At 34.5% G+C, this 12,868-nt stretch overlaps 2 long non-coding RNA genes across 3 annotated transcripts; both read left to right on the top strand.

Annotated features, from left to right (window-relative positions):
• The first annotated feature begins 356 nt into the window (after window positions 1-356).
• On the top strand, window positions 357-2,943 carry LOC122636970. The gene is made up of 4 exons (XR_006329100.1): window positions 357-676; window positions 1,638-1,675; window positions 2,438-2,617; window positions 2,817-2,943. It is a non-coding gene; the product is annotated as an uncharacterized LOC122636970 (long non-coding RNA).
• Window positions 2,939-7,965, top strand: LOC122636969. 2 transcript variants are annotated; one of them, XR_006329098.1, is made up of 4 exons: window positions 2,939-3,029; window positions 4,388-5,179; window positions 5,654-5,775; window positions 7,428-7,965. It is a non-coding gene; the product is annotated as an uncharacterized LOC122636969 (long non-coding RNA). The 2 variants fall into 2 exon arrangements; XR_006329099.1 differs by having other exon boundaries at window positions 4,388-5,587.
• Window positions 7,966-12,868: the final 4,903 nt, after the last annotated feature.

Below are 12,868 nucleotides of genomic sequence, written 5' to 3'. Positions count from 1 at the left end.
GAGAGAGAGAGAGAGAGAGAGAGAGAGAGAGAGAGAGAGAGAGAGAAAATGCATGGGTTCTACGCCGTGAGAACGTAAGTGTGTGTTACCGAGTAAAGTTCTGTGTATGTGTAAGCGCGTAAGCGGATGTACATACGTAGAGACGACGAGGTGCGTTACTCACGTAAGAAGCCAGGTGTTTTATTTCAAACCGTGGGACTCTTTAAAGGGGATGCTTGCGCAGCGCGTTACACGCGCTTCCACCGTAGGATATGAATGAAAAACAGGATTCGCGATTCTATGGGGACCCCACTACTTTTATTGTGTTTCCTCATTCGATCGAACGTAACGTAAACCCCCGTTTCTTCTTACAGGAGAAGAGTTCCTTTTGATCAGGTTTTTCTTCGTCGTTTCTTTGTACTTCTCTTTCTCTCTCTCTCTTTCTGCATATGAGACGAATTAAAATGGCCGGATCTAGGCGTAGGTACTGCGTATATCAAGGAAAAAGAAAGAAAGAAAGAAAAGAAGAAAGAAAGAAAGAAAGAAAGAAGGTACGAGAGGAGTATGCATGGAAAGGACCCCAAGAAAACGAAAGAGAGAAAGAGAGAGAAGGAAAGAAAAAGAGAGAGAAAGGGAGACAACGGACGGGCACGATCAAGAGGGATCGGTCAGTGAGTGGTAGACAAAGGAGGATGATGTATGTATAGATATATCAAAATACGCGTGTATACGTGCATTATGCATATATATATATATATATATATATATATATATATATATTCATATAGAGAAAGAGATGTATATACACATACATATATATATGTACGTATATACTATATCAAAAGCATTTCTTTTTCACGCCTAAGGCATGCACGGCCGCGCAGGAAACCCGAATCTTAGGAGGTACGAGAAGAGCGATCATGTGAATTCGAGGTTCGCGGCGAGAAGAATCCTTTTCTTTCATCTTTTTTGCCCGTTCCCTTCTTTACCTTCTTCCTTCCTTTCTCGCATCATCCTCATCCTCCTTTACCTTCTTTCTTTCTTTCTTTCTTTCTTTCTCCCCGTGTACGTACCTACCTACCTCTATCCTTCTCTTTTTCACTACTGCAACCGTTTCGTGGAACGGTTACGTGTGTGAGATAGAAAAAGAGAGAGAGAGGACACAAAGAGATGTACGGCTTTTTTTCGAATTCGTGTGATCGTAATAACGCGAGCAGAAGCATCGTTTTAACCCTTTCGCTTCGATTCAGCAACCCCCTTCTTGTAATTCTTTCACCTATGTATGCACGCTCTTACACTCGCTTCTTGTCATTATATATTACCATGTATCTTTTGTGTTCCTCTTTTTTGAGTTAGTGACATTTATACGAAGAATCGTTCACGAAAGATAAGCGTTATTTTCGAAGTATCGAGGAGGTTATGTTCAAATTTCCTCGCGTATATGTTCTTTTCCTATTAAGGTCAAGGTCACTCGAGGATGAATGTGCAGCAAGCATTTCCCCTTTAGGGATCTCATATACGATACACACACCAAACGCACTGTGTCAATTGAATGCACACAACGATATTCTCTGCCTGTAATCTCGTTCATACTAATTATCTCTTCTTACTCCTTGAGTGTAATATCTTTTTTATAAATACTTACGTATTTATTGCAGATGGGAATAAACTTTCTGGAAGATGACGGAATGGAAAGGTAAAATGCAAAACGAATAGACCATTTTTTTGTTGTAAATGTAATTATCATCCGTTTATTTGATACACGATAAAATCCAATAATGAACAACATGAGCAATGAAGATAGAAATGAAGAAAATGAAGATAGAACGAAAGATTGTTCGTTTGTATGTTTTTAAGGATGATAACAGAGATACATATATATATATTCGATGGATACATATTTATTGGACGACAATTGGTGCGTAAAAAATAATGCCATACAACAAGCAAAATTCGATCAAAATTGAATGGGACGATATATCGAAGAAATTCAGCAGGCCGGGACGAGTGCAATTTGAAATAAAATCCATGTACAAATGATGCCCACATCCCAGCCTGCCAAAAATCTCGTCAGAAATTTCTCTCCATCAATTTTTTTCTTCATCCTCCGCCTGTGCAAGGAACAAGAACGCCGCAGTCGTTATTTTCTTTTCTTTAACTTCTTCAATTCTTCGCATGTTTATCATCAATATCGTTGCTTCGTCATTTTCTTCTCCCGTTGATCTTCGAGATGAAAGACATAGATGAGATGTTACAAAGTGCATTCCGATAGGCCGGGACAAGTGCAATATTATATAATAAATGAATGAAACATTGACACAAATCTCGACCTATCTTCGATGCAAATTTCATATATACATATATATACATGTATATATTTTTTTATTATCCTTCCGTAGTGTTCGATTTCCTTCATCAAAGCAGGACCCAAAATAACGTAATACTTCTGTTGTGGCAGCCTACGACACGACGAACCATTTAGTTTTGATTTGCAATCCATGGTCAAGGAATGGTACCGGTTGGCCATGTTCAAGAGTGGGGTTACGAATCGACTCAAATTTCGGACAGTATAAAACGCGTCTGCTTTCATCCTAAGCTGAACAAAGGAACGATAGATACACCCTACACGTAGACGAAGGTTCGTAAGATTTTCATGTATTCTTTGTTTCGCTGTTTCAACGTTTTAAGAAAAAAAATCATAAAAAAAGAAAAAGAAGAACCGAAGTGATCACTAATTTCATTGAATGTTATTTGTTGTTCGAAATTAATCAATGTTCTTTTTAACACGACAAATTATCAAATGTCAAACGAAACTAACTTAGGAATTTAATTTTCAGGAAGAACTTGTAAGACTTTAGCTAAAAAAGAATATACACGGTATTCTTCGAATTTTTGTGGTATCCATGAAGAGATCTACAAAACAATTTGCCAGGGCTCTTGTAAGCTCTGCTAGAGTCCTCGACAGAGCCCCCAATTTTGTAGGTCGCGCGTTCTCGCCGACAGAAAATGTGCATCGAGCGCCCCACCAAAATGTTTCCTGGTATATATGGGTACTGTATGTGTATGCATGCATGCATGCATGTGCGTGTATGTGTGTTTGTGTGTGTGTGTGTGTGTGTGTGTGTATGTTTGTGCGCGCGCGGGACGAGACCCTACGATTTGGCCTTGGCGGTTAGTCTCCAAATCGAAGAGCCCTTTCATTATGTACTCTATCAATGTATATATGTATATAAGTATGTATGTATGTATGTATGTATGTATGTATGTATGTATGTAGGTACGTACGTATGTATGTATGTATGTATGTATGTATGTATGTAATACGTCGAATGATGAGAATTGATTATTATTTGTCTTTTGATAAATGAATATTATTTTTCTCGAATGGATGGATGCACGTGTTAATTCCTCGAAACTACTTCGATTTGAAATTAATCCATTTTTCTTTCATTTTTGTTTTATTTTTGGAAAAATCCTTTTTTTAGAAAAGTAATAGTTATCTTTAGATGAAATCTTTACCTTTATACTTATGATCTATCGTTATATTTTTATTATAATTGTGATCTACTGTATTTTGTTTTTGATTACACGTGAAAAAAGAAGGATCCCGGTTATCGATAATGTTCGAACGACGCGCGCGTTGTGTAAGACGACGCCGACGTCGTCGATGACGGTACGGTGACGACGATGACGCCGACATGACCACTGACGAAAAAGAAAGATAGGAAGAGAGTAAGTGAGTGAGTGAGTAAGCGAGTGAGTGAGTGAGTGAGTGAGTGAGTGAGTGAGTGAGTGAGTGAGTGAGTGAGTGAGTGAAAGAAAAAAAGAAAGAGAAAGAGAAAGAGAAAGAGAGAGAAAGAGAAAGCGACGTATGAGGAGAGGGAGAGGAACACGGAGCCACGCGCGCACATCTCGCAACACGAATAGTTTAGAGAGATGATCACGACACGTTCCTAAAATTCGACGAGTAGACGAGTATGAAATAGTAATAATTAACGATATTTCGAATCCATTTTCAATCGCGGATAAAAAGTTATATTACGATTATTATTTTATAAGAATATTATCTCGCGTTGATATAGAAATAACAAATACATGTACATATACATACACCAACCGAATCTCGATAAAAAATTATCGAACTTTTCGAGTAACCCGATCCTCTTGGAGAAATTCCCTCGTGGACCAACACGTTTACCTCCTCCTCTTCTTCCTCCTCGTGGTTTTTTCTCTCATTTATGTGTATGTATGTGTGAGTGAGAGAGAGAGAGAGAGAGAGAGAGAAAGAGAGAGACGTGAGAAGACATTTATTCAACTGTTGTCCTTTGTCGAAGATCTTTTCTCGTTCCTTTTTCTTCACAATAATATAACGCACAAACACTACTAATTTAGCCGGTACTCCTTTCAGAACAATGATGCCTTCAAGAAGAAAACGTAGTAGACGAAGTAACGACGGCGGTAGCAGCGGCGCGACAACAGCACGTATTTTTCGATTCTCTGATAACTCTTGCCAGAAAAGAGATAAACTGCGAGAGAAATCCTGATTTAAAGATGATGATAATGATGATGATGATGATGACGATGATGATGATTATGACGAAGAAGAAGAAGAAGCGTGAATGTAAACGACGCTTCGCGTAGGACGTTCTCGAGCAAACTGCTGCTCGTGGCCAGGTGTTCCGCCTCTTTATTCCTTTTGGCTGCCGTGAGTACATGAAAGCCCCTGGCTATATAGGTACCCGCAGGCTTCTCGATGGTGGGGAGCTTATTCTTATTTAACAGAGCGACGACGAAGCAGGAGCAGCAGCAGCAGCAGCAACAGCAACAGCAGGATCAGCAGCACACACATACACACAGCTTCAAATCCTCCCCCTTTCCACCATTTCGTCCCTTTTTCTCGCCTTCTCTCTCTTTCTCTTTCTCTTTCTCTTTCTGTTGAATTTCTTCGTCTATCCATCCGGTGTCCCTTTCTCTCTTTCTTTCTCTCTCTATCTTTCTGTCTTTTTTCTTCCTCTCGATCCCCTCTTACTTCATCACTTGCTTTCCTTTTGGTTTACGCACCACCCCTCTCTTTTTCCTCTCCTTAGCCGATACTCCTTTGTCGTGTACCGATCTGCCGTCGAGGAGCCCGCCAAAATTGTATCAGCTGTCCTGGATTTTCAGCTACGCACCTTTCAAGACTCAACTATACACCATTTTTGTACGTTTGTTCGTTCGTTCGTTTAGTTGTTTGGTCGGTCTTTTACGTCCTTCTTCACCGTGTAACTGACGATGATGTTCCAAAAAAAAAATACAACCATCTCTCCCAATCTGATTTATTACGATTTTAAACTTACAATACCGCGCTATTAAAAATTCCTTTCTTGTTAAACTGTCCGTTTTTTTCTGTTTTATTCCAATTAATTATTTGCATCGTATCATTTAAGAAATCTTCTTTTTTACAAATTATTTCTTTTCAGATATATATGTATGCATGTTGTAAATACATTTATGATTTGATTAATTACAAAATTTCTAAATACTTCCAAGACGAAATTGATTTGCAATAACTGTGCATGTTATTTATTAATAAGTGTTAAGTAGAAAAATCATAGTATATAGAAAAATGGTATGTAAAAATATATATATCTGTGTATGTATGTATATATACAATAAACTATGTTCTCGTTTGCAGATAACAACACGGTTGCTTTCAAGGACTATTCATCCGGTCGTTTCTTTCCTTCACCTGGGACAGCTGGAACTCAGGACGACCACGTGCTCTCTCGACTTCAACGAGCAATCCCAGCATAGCAGGTTGCAACGGTTTATCGTAGCATTATCGAATCGTTGATTAAAGAGGAATCAACATAAATTCATTCACGAAAGATATTATACACTTATAAACGGATACGTTTTACTATAGATGATTTTTTACGATCGATTAAGGTAAATCCTAATCATGAAAGATTAATTACAAAGATACGACTTCTTCGAGACCGCACACTTCTATAACAAAGTAAAATATTGGCTCGATCATGTGTTATTTCATTAACAATTCTATTTATTTATCATTATTATATTAAAAATGATATTTCCATGATCGATTTAATTACGCGAATAGTTAGCTGATTTATTTTAAACGATGTTATAATTTAATCGATGGTTACTCTTCTCGTCGTCCCCCTTGTTATTCACAAGCTCTTACAGTATATGATGCAATTGATAGCATGTTTTCACTCGGAACTATGCATATATGTATGAATCGACGATTATGAAAGTGATCTAATATATTTTTATAATTTTTTTGATATTTTGATATATCAGTGACATATGGGTTTGTGCATTATTTAAAAATTATTCATTTCTTAAATGAAAAGCCTAGGAAAAAAAAGTAAGTACATATATTTAATCTTGGAAAAAAGAATTCTCTTTTATGTAATCTTAAAATATGTAAAAAATATAGCACGTGTACGTGACAAAATATATTATCTGAAACGATTTAAATCATTTTCATAATCACCAGATCATATATTGATGCATAAATAATATTATTGAGAACTTTAACGATTGATTTAGAAATTTCATGGGAATATATAATGAGAAGAATGAGTTTGAAAACGAGTCATCGTCTTTATGGATTATATTAGAACATTTTACGTTAAATTTTGATACTTTTATTTTCATAGATGGAAAAGAAAAAATCGTTAAAAAGCATAACAACGTATGAATTGTGATTCGTTACATCTCGAGGCTTCTACGCATAGCATATATATATATATATATATATATATATAATATGTACTATGCGTATATAGATAGATATGTATAATACGCACGTACATATGTATACGTATATACATACGTGTGTAAGAGTCGGAACAAAGAGAAATCCGATAGGAGAAAAAGAGCAAGGGCAGCGCTCACACAGGAGTTTATCGGGGCAGCAGAATGTGTACTACTGCGTTTTCCTTTGTCACACGCGGAAGCGTGCCCGCGAGCGAGAGAGGACGCGCGCGCGTACCTCAGCTCGATCGGGGGGGAAGAAAATGAAGAAAAGGGATGATTGAGAACCACTTGTAGGAGGACAGCTGCACTCTGAGCGCATCTGCTGTCGGTTGCGCGGGCACGCGCTTATATATACTTGTGTATATATACCTACATATATGTCGACATAGAGAAAAAGAGAGAGAAAGAGAGACCCAACCACACATGCACACATACAACATTTACAAGTATATGTGTGCACAGGCAGAGTCTTCTCATCGTTCCTTATTTCCACTGTTCCTTTCCTGTCTCTACTTTTCATTGTCCATCTCGCTCTTTCCCTTTTATCCCCTTTGATCTCTCCTTTTCCACCATTTGCTTCCCTCTCCTTACCTCTCCCTTCATCCCTTTCTCACTCTTTCTCTCTCCACAACACCAGCCGTTTACCGAAGCTAACAGTTGCCCCTGAATTTCTTTTCCAGATTGTACTCGCGTCCTCTTCTTTTCCATTCTCGCGAGGGGTTGACCTTGCTCCCTGTGTAATATCTCACCCTTAACGTGGAACTTTGGATTCGGAATAACGACGAGTGTCAGGGACGAACGGGCGTGTGTCGGTTGTGTTGCTCGCTAGCTCACTCGCATGCATGTATGTATGCATGGCTACATACATATCTTTTTAATAGAAGAAGATTTTTTGACTGTGGGTTATTTGCGTGCACGCCTGATCTTTTCTCTTCGCTGGATATTTTGAAGGTCTCTCCTACTCGTATACCACCTAACTTTTCTACCTACGTTAAGTCTTGTAGGTACAGGCCAGCAGGACACTGCCGATCACGTCGTAGTAAAACGTTTGCAGCTTGCCCCAGCCGGCGGCCTATATGTGTAGACCGTCACCCCAAGGAGAACATTTTTCTTTGTTCGACATCGTCCGTCCGTAAGGATTTTCATCGACCATGAGACCGTGAACGAGAGAGAGAGAGAGAGAGAGAGATAAAGAGAGAGCTTCCAGAGAGAGAGAGAGAGAGAGAGAGAGAGAGAGAGAGAGAGAGAGAGAGAGAGAGAGAAAGAGAAAAAGAGAGAGCTTTCAGAGAACGAGACTATTCGTTTTTCCAAGAAACGTTCAGATCTTACCTATCCCTTGGTTTTTTTTCCATCTGTTCTGTTCTCTTCTCTTCTACCTCTCCTCTTCCGGACCGTGTACCACCAAAATGCAGTTTATCTCTTTTCTCTTCTCTTCTCTTCTCTTCTTTTATTTTCTTTTCTTTTTCTTTTTCTTTTCTTTTCATTTCTTTTTCTTTTTCTTTTCTTTTCTTTTTTCTTTTCTCTTTTCTTTTTTTTCTTTTTTTCTTTCTTCCTTTCTTTCTTTCTCAATCTCATTCTCTCGTCATATCCGCCACTAAGTTTCAAACGGTTTTTGGTCCCTCCTCTATACCTGCTTTTTCGTTGTGTTAAGGACTCGTCAACAAACCCTCCTTACTATGTTGCCTCGAAATTGTACTGGTCTTAGCATTTATCTACGCAATATTATTTTCTTTTCCTTCGAAAAGCATTCTTCGTACTATCCAAGATTTTCTTCTTATTTGAAGTAGAATATATTTTTCTAAAATATGTAAGACGGATATTTTATTTTTAAGAATAATCATCTTTCCCACTTAAAATTGATTTTAATCGTTATGTGTTAGAGTTCGTTGTGTAAAGTTGGATAAGAAGTGCGTTATTTATATTTAGTTTATCTTTATATCACTTTTCCTAGGTATATAATTATTCCTATAATTTGTTTGTTAGTACATGACACCGTATATATGGTGCATATACTAATGATAATAATTATTTAATATCTCTTGTTAATGCGTATATAGTTACACGATTACTCGAAAATAGAAAAACTCTTTGTACAGTAGATGTCATTATTTTCCTTCTGATTTGTTTTCGAGCACAAATCAAATTATTTCCTTTATTGTAGTTAAACAGAAACAAGACAATATTATCTTCTCAATACTTCATTAATTAGAACGCATCGAAAAATGTGTATGCATAATTTAATGCCGTTTGAATCGGCATCATGCATATACATCTGCGTTCAATATATACAATACATATGTATTCTTTGTTTTTTTTTTAATTTCTTTGAAAAACTTCCTGAAAAATCTTAAAGTGCATCGAAATTCTTATAGGATATCTTTTGTACCGTCAACACACATACACCGTATGCGTTTTACACACCATAGAGCCCAGATGGCAAGCGCCGCGTCGATCTTCTGTTTAAAATTTGAACCGCGGGTATCGCGCTCACTTTCCTACCACCTGCTCGGTACGTATAGATTGGAACTATTTCCTACATAATACGATTTTACTCTCCAACCATCATTTGTCTTCCTTATATTTTGATATATCTTAGGAAATAATCGATTATATTTATGATTTTTCCTTTTTTTTTTCAGCACTCAACTATCCGCATAACTTATTGATTTTTATGAAAATATTTTTAATTAATGCTATTATAAACGTACATATATTATAAACATTATTATAAACATTATTATAAATGATAGTAAATGTATTATACCGTTAGGAAAGAAAAAAATGTATCAAAATTAAAGGTAGAGTTTATTTGAGAATTTTATTTGAGATAATTGTGTTTAATGGAATAATTCAATAAATAATGGATAATGGTGTGAGGTGCATGATTTTGAAAAATTTACATTAAACGTAATATTTATGGAAAAAAAGTTATTTGATACGTACAACGTTACAGTTTAGGACAAGTTTGAAAAGATCTTTGTTCGTCAAGGAAGTGGGTCTGCTATGCAAGCGTAAATGCTCAGTGTGCGAGCACTATATTCTGTACACAGCCGGAAGTTGAATGTACGTAATGTTTCTGGGCGCGCCTGCTAAAGCTATTTTTCGCTTCACTGACAAATAAAAACAATATAATGATCGAGCATAACTCGATGCGCATATTTAAAAGATCTCGTGCTTTTTCTATAACTTCTAACTTAAATTATTATTTCTCAATCGTTTCATATATTGTTAATAGATTTATAATACTTATATATATATATATATGTACACATATATACACACATATATAATAGGATCATTAAACTGAAAGTTTGAATTGTTTGTCCTATTTCGACAAAACGTGTATTTGACATTTTGAATTTCTTTATAATATAGGTATAATAATTATCTGTATTATCGACCATAGATGTGCTTGTTTCTGCAGATAGTATTATATTCCCAATTTACCGATAATGTATAGTATTATCTGTACCGATGATATATGTAGTTTCTATTTTATCGATGGTACATTTAGTTCCTATTTTCTCGGACAGGTGGCGTTTTGCGAATGCGCGAGATTCCTTGTTTCCTCTCCATTTTAAATTATTTCGTGATACCAGTTGGAGGAGGACCTTGTCGTCTCATTAATTACAGGTAATTAGTATATTTTTTCCTAATGTACAACCTTATTTTATATACCAATCGATTGCCAAAAACACGATTTCCATGTGTGAATGTTCGCAAGTCGTGGCATTATCTCCTTCCAAAAATATTTGCGAAAATAAAATTGGCGTCGCGGTGTCTCCTGGAGACGCTTTCTATTTCGAATTTATTGTTTATATTTCCACGATGTCGATACTTTTGTCGTCTATTAATGATGCTCTAATTAATAATCTTTGATTAATTAGTCGCTTTCGATAGTATTTCATGAAGATTTTCATACGTACATATATAGATAGTATACATATACACACATACAAACATACGTACACACACATATATCATACATGTACATATATATATATATATATACACACATATACATATACATATAAATATCTCTTTTACGAAGCATACACGTATCTATACGTTCTATAAACATATATATGGAGAAAACTATGCCAGAAATAATATCATCATAACCTCTCTACCGTACATACACGTAAGTTTATTTCTCTTTATGTACATATAACGAGACTCTTAATAGAGAGAGAAAGATAGTATTAGAATATAAATAATAGTTTACAAGATCTCTTACTACTTTGTTTACGAATTTTCTGTATCTGAGAAGTAGCGAAACAAGAAGACATCGAGAACAATACTTTTTTCGGTATCGTGTATATATGTGTGTATATATGAGTAATATTCCGAGAATATAGGAAGTATTGGTAAAGCAAGTGTAAACAATCAAAGAACAAAGAGTTCAACCTTCGCACGACTTTGTTCTCTTAACGCGTACGCAGTCTTCATTCATCTAAGCAGCTTTCTAGACGTGTTCAAACCTGCTCCTGCTTCGTTCATCCCAGTTCGTCTAGCTTTTCGTATATTTAATATCTTGTAAGTATGATTTAATCATTTATGGTTTATTATTTTTATTTTATATCATAATAGATTTTAATCTATATAGAATTTATATGTTGAATATGCAGATTATATTTATATATTATATCTATATATATATTCTTTATACATGTATAAATATAATTATGATATATATATTATAAAATATGTTATAATATATATATATAATGTATACATTATAATGTATATATATATAATTATATACATTATATAAGTATAATTTTATTGTATAATAATAGTTAATTATGTTTTATATATCATATTATAATGTATATATATATATATGTATATTGAATTATTTCAGGTTATTATTCATCATATTCAACTATTCTGTGGGTCTTGATACATTCTACTGCAATTATCATGTATTTTTTGCTGCTCTTGGTATAAAGAAGATACCAGTGCATTTATCTTTAAGAAATTTCAACTAATAAGAAGATGGTAACAAATTATCTATTTTATTATACGACTTGATATGTTCTATTGTAATTTTATTATTACAATTAATTTATTAATATAATAATAAATTAATTATAATAAAATTAATTTATTATTATAATTAATTTATTATAAGTTTATATATTGTGTTATATGCAGAACTTTTATTATATAATATTCTATATTTTTCTTAAGAAATTTATAAATGGATCCCCATACGCAGCTACCTCCTTGTGGTGGGATCCGGAAATCGGTATTGCGAACGTTTATATATTTTATATAATTAACGTACGCACTGCCGGGCCAATGGCTGACGTTCGGTGTATCAAAAAATATTTTTGATTAAATTTTAATGTATTAAAAATCTTTTGAAACATATTTTACATTGAATTTAAAGAATATTAAGAAGCACCGAGAACAATAAAAATTTAATTGAAGTATAATAAAAGTTAAATTAAAGTAGAATAAAATTTCAAGATACGTTTAACCGTTCAATTAATATTATAAATATTATAATTTCAATTTTACTGCTCCTTGTCTTGTTTTACTTTAATGCTATATCTATTCTGATTTATAGGTTTCCACGCAATTAATATATTTCTGTGAACATATCTCTATCGCGATTATATCTATTTTTAAATGGTAGATACAACGCGATTTTGATCGTTTGCTTTTACATATTCATTTATTTTAATATAGCTTACAAGTTTTGCAGTTACACCTTTTGAATAGTATTTTTTTTTATTATTACAACATACAAAAGATGAAGTACAAGTTCACAACTTTAGAACATGTAATTTGAATAATATGATATATGATATTTAATACTTAATATTTAATATATAATATTTAACATAAAATTAAATATAAATTGTAGAAGTAAACGCCACAGCTTGCTTTAACAATTTTTATTCAACAGGTCTTCAGTTGTAGATCGCGCGCAATGCGATCTTAGAGTCAGTGCTTGTGCGAAACAGTTTGATTGTTTTGCAACCGTATAGGTTGCTTTAAAAATAAAATAAAATAAAATCGCGAATTAGAGTCAGTGTTGTTCGCCGGTTAAAATTTCTCGGTCGAGTTAATGAATCAAAAAACAAGAATTTATATCATATTCTTGTCAAAA

The sequence above is a fragment of the Vespula pensylvanica genome, chromosome 24 (assembly GCF_014466175.1).
Source record: "Vespula pensylvanica isolate Volc-1 chromosome 24, ASM1446617v1, whole genome shotgun sequence".
Lineage (NCBI taxonomy): Eukaryota > Metazoa > Arthropoda > Insecta > Hymenoptera > Vespidae > Vespula > Vespula pensylvanica.
This window is presented reverse-complemented; position numbering and strand designations above follow the sequence as displayed.